The following is a 5187-nucleotide window of genomic DNA, read 5'->3' on the forward strand; positions in this document are numbered from 1 at the left end:
TCTTGCTGCATACATGAGTTTAAAGGTTTTGATCAACTGGGCCTCCAAGAATAGAATGAATGCAAAGAGGGTTTCTAGCAAGAGGAAAGCGATAAGAGGGCAAACCAGAAGGTATACTTATATAACAGCAAATGCTTGAGTCTGTTAGGCAGGAGGTGAAAAGGCTAGAAGGCAGATAACTCGAGGAGATGCCTTAGGAACCCTAGACCCAGCTGTGTGGTGCTGGCTCATGCCTGTAATCCCAGCACGAGGCAGGCAGAGCTTGGTCTGTAGAGTAAGTTCCAGGAGAGCCAGGGCTACATAGAGAAACCCTGTCTAAAACAAAACAACCCAAAACAACCCTAGACCTAACAGAAGCAGGAGGCTAAGACAGGACTGTTGTGAGTTCAAGGCTGGTCTGCCTGTACGACATGGTTCCAGACCAGCCTGTCTCAAAAAAAGAATAAAAAATCCTGGGGTGGGGGGAGGTGGTCCAAATTAATTTTTTTCAATAAAAATACTTTTTTTGCTCATTAATCTCCAATTTCTAGCCTAAATGTAATAGCTATCAATACACACACACACACACACACACACACACACACACACACACACACATACCCAGGATCTTGTATCTCAGGCTAGCCTTAAATATTATTCAGACAAAGATGACCCTGAATTTCTGATCCTTCTGCCTCACTAAAAGTGCTGGGATTAAAGATTACAGGTGTGTGCCACCATGCCTGGCTTTTACAACTCAGTTTTTAATAAGGTTTTTTATATTCTAGGCATATACTAAGCAATTTCTGTGTATTTATTTAATCTTCTGTATTGTGTCAGTTTAGAAAAGAGTGGGTTCTGTGAAATAATCCGCTTGGTAGTGAATACAAAAGAAAAAGGCAACAGAGCAAACAAAGAATAGGAACAAGAATTGAATTTCCTAGTCTACATAGAACAGAAGAAAGACAGCTGATTTTGATTTTAGCCACATTGAATTTGACAGGGCATCCTGGTGATAATATGCTCAGTAACAGGGCAAGTGCTCCCTGCACACCAAGCCTGGTTCCAAACTTTCAGGGACCTCCCATCCATTGCATTTTGAACAAAATTCAGAGCTGCTAACATGGCCTGCAAGATCCAGCTCCTGCCCACTGCTTATGCCATACATTCTGCTACACCTGCTTATCTCATGACTCCTTTCTTTAGCAGTGTCTGTGAAGCAAACATTTTCCTGTTTACTCAGAACTATCCGAGGTAGGAAAAGGTATATCCAGTTTATTAATAGAGCAAGACTTCTGTTGGGAAGACCTGACAGCTAGATATGTTGTTACTCTGTGACAAAACACCACGGCCAAGAAAACTTAGAAAAGAAAGCCTTTAATTTCATTTACAGTTTCAGGTGGATAAGAGTTCGTGATGGTAGAGCAAAGGTGTGGTATCATCAACAGCTGAGAGATCACATCTTGATCCAAAGCAGGAGGCCAAGAAAGGCACACTGTGAATGCCAGGAGTCTTTTAAAACGGCAAAGACTGTTCCCAGAGCACATTTTCAGGCAAGCTTTGCTTGCATCCTTTGCAAAGAGCATCGCCGACTGGAGACAAATAGTCAACCTTAGGAGCCGGTGAGGTTATTCTCATTCAAACCACGACAATGGAGACAGCTAATTTTCTAGTCCATACAGAACTAAAGCCGAAGTATGGTTGCATGGGATTTCCCAATCCCATTCCCTCTGACAGTTAATTTTGTGTATCGACTGGACTATGAGATCCAAGATACTTGAGTTTGTGTCTGGACAATGTGTTTGTGGGCCTCCTGTAACCCAGTAAAGCCCTGAACAGACTAGGTTCTTTCTCCTCTCCACTTGATTCTTTGACCTGGGGCACTGGCCCTCCGTTCCCAAACTGACTGAAATCACAGCTCAGTTTTATTGCCCTTGTTTGGAATGGAATCCTACCATGCAGTTTGCTGACTGCAGACGTTGGGCTTCTTAGTCTCTATGATCATGTGAACTATTTCCTTATAGTAAACCTCACTGTCCCCACTTCTACTGCCAACCGTTTCTGACTCTGGAGAACATCATTTCTTGGGACACGCCAGGTAAATACTATTCGTCAGTGAGCTGGACTGTTTTATGTCGACTTGGCACAGCTGGGGTCATGTGAGAGGAGGGAACCTTAATTAAAATGTTAAAATGCCTCCATGAGAACAGGCTGCAGTCAGGCCTATAAGGTATTTCTTGATATTAGTGATTGTGGGACAGGGCCCAGCCCATTGTGGGTAGTCCTGGGTTCTATTAAGAAAGCAGACTGGGGGCTGGAGAGATGGCTCAGTGGTTAAGAGCATTGCCTGCTCTTCCAAAGGTCCTGAGTTCAATTCCCAGCAACCACATGGTGGCTCACAGCCATCTATAATGAGATCTGGTGCCCTCTTCTGGCCTGCAGGCATACAGACAGAATATTGTATACATAATAAATAAATATATATTTTTTTTTAAAAAAAAAAGAAAGCCCACTGATTTTGGTAAGTGATATTTATCTAGAAAGTTGTCCATTTCCTTTACATTTTCCAATATTGTGAAGTACAGGGTTTCAAAATATGACCTGATGGTTCTCTGTGTTTCCTCCATGTCTGTTGTTATGTCCCCTTTTCATTTCTGATTTTATTAGTTTGGATATTCTCTCTCTGCCTTTTGGTTAGTTTGGATAAAGGTTTGTCTATTTTGTTGATTTTCTCAAAGAACCAACTCTTTGTCTCATTGGTTCTTTGTATTGTTTTCTTTGTTTCTATTTTGTTGATTTCAGCTCTCACTTAGATTATTTCCTGCCATCTAGTTTTCTTAGGTAAATTTGCTTCTTTTTGTTCTAAAATTTTCAAATGTTCTGTTAATTCACTAGTGTGGGGTTTTTCCAGCTTCCTTATGTAAGCATTTAGTGCTATGGACTTTTCTCTTAACACTGCTTTCATTGTGTCTCATAAATTTGGGTATGTTGTGTGGTCATTTTCATTGATTTTTAGGAAGTCTTTAATTTCTCCCTTTATTTCTTCCTTGACCCATTGATGATTCAGGTGAGCATTGTTTAATTTCCATGTGTTTGTGGATTTTCTGGAATTAGTATTGCTGTTGACTTCTAGTTTTAAGTCAAGATGATCTGATAAGGTATGTTGGGTTATTCCAATTTTTTGTATTTGTTGAGGTGTGTTTTGTTACTGAGTATGTGGTCAATTTTTGAGAAGGTTCCATGAGGTGCTGAGAAGAAGGTATATTCTTTTCTGTTTGGATGGAATATTCTTTTTTTTTTTTTTCATTTAGTGTCCAATGTTCTGCCTACATGTATGCCTGCAGGCCAGAAGAGGGCAACAGATCTCATTACAGATGGTTGTGAGCCACCATGTGGTTGCTGAGAAATTGAACTCAGGACCTCTGGAAGAGCAGCCAGTGCTCTTAATAGCTGAGCCATCTCTCCAGCCCCCTGGATGGAATATTCTATATCAGTGTGGTGATTTCTCAGAAAATTAGAAAACAACCTTTCTCAAGACCCAGTAATACCCACTTTTGGGTATATATCCAAAGGATGCTCAATCATGCTACAAGGACGTGTGCTCAACTATGTTCATAGCAGCTTTGTTTGTCATAGCCAGAACCTGGAAACAACCTAAATGCCCCTCGACCGAAAAATGGATAAGGAAAATGTGGTACATTTACACAGTAGATTACTACACAGCAAAATAATAATAATAATAATAATAATGACATCTTGAAGTTTGCAGGAAAATGGTTGGAGCTAGAAAACATTATTTTGAGTGAGGCAACCCAGACACAGAAAGACAATTATCACATGTACTCACTCAAAAGTGGTTTTTAAACATAAAGCAAAGAAAATCAGCCTACAAATCACAATCCCAGAGAACTTAGACAACAATGAGGACACAAAGAGAGACTTACATAGATCTAATCTACATGGGAAGTAGAAAAAGACAAGATCTCCCCCTGTGAGCACCCTTCAGCGCCGGTTCCTGAAGTCTGCAGTGGGAGCCTCCAGGCTTCTGAGGGGGCCAGTCTCCAGTTTCCTGGTTGTGGGTGCTGAGAATTTTAACCCTAATGTTCACCGTTTTTTTTTTTAATAAAAGTATTCTTTTTGGCAAAAACAAAAAAAAAAAAAGACAAGATCTCCTGAGTAAATTGGGAGCATGGGGACCTTGGGGGAGAGGAGAGGCAGGGAGGGGAGCAGAGAAAATGTAGAGCTCAATAAAAATCAATAAAAAAAAGAAAGAAAGCAGACTGAACAAGCCAGTAAGCAGCACCCTCCATGGCTTTTGCATCAGTTCCTGCCTCCACATTCCTGCCCTGTTTGAGTTCCTGTCCTGACTTCCTTTGATGATAAACAGTGATATGGAAGTGTAAGCCAAATAAACCAAATAAACTTGGTCATGGTGTTTCATTGCAGCAATAGAAACCCTAACTAAGACACTTAGTTCTGATGATTCACTAGGGCTCAAATGATTCAATATTTCCCTGTGGTCATGTTTATTATAGTAAAAGGAGAATTAACAAAAGGAAATGGTGTCTGGAAGAAAATACAAGGCAGATTCAGGATTCTCCTTCAGTCAGGCCACATAGAATTACTCACCTTCTGCAGCACTGAGTTATGATGACGCTTATGAAACATCTTCAGTCAGTGCCCAGAGGAGGCCAATCACAGGAGCATTTGCTAAACTTCCAGGTTCCCAGAAGTGAGCGAAGCCTAAGTCTGATTGTTTGTTCTCTACGGGAACAGTGATCAACTCATGATTTATGAAATGGTAGGAAGGAAGGCTCCTGAAATCTTAACTCCCCAAATGCCAGTCAGTCAGAGGCCAACACTGTAAGCTTATAATAATAATAATAATTATTATTATTAATTATTATTATTTTCAAGATAGGGTTTCTCTGCATAGCCCTGGTTGTCCTGGGATTTGCTCTGTAGACCAGGTTGGCCTGGAACTCAAGATACCTGCCTGCAAGGGGGCTGATCTATTGGGAGCTCACCAAGGCCAGCTGGACTGTGACTGAAAAAGCATGGGATAAAACCGGACTCTCTGATCATGGTGAACAATGAGGACTGATGAGAAGCCAAGTTCAATGGCAAGGGGTTTTGATCCTACTTCATGTTCCGGCTTGGTGGGAGCCTAGCCAGTTTGGATGTTCACCTTCCTAGACATGGACGGAG

Source organism: Alexandromys fortis, unplaced genomic scaffold (genome assembly GCF_014885135.2).
Source record: "Alexandromys fortis isolate MF-2015 unplaced genomic scaffold, M_Fortis_MF-2015_v1.1 scaffold_292, whole genome shotgun sequence".
Lineage (NCBI taxonomy): Eukaryota > Metazoa > Chordata > Mammalia > Rodentia > Cricetidae > Alexandromys > Alexandromys fortis.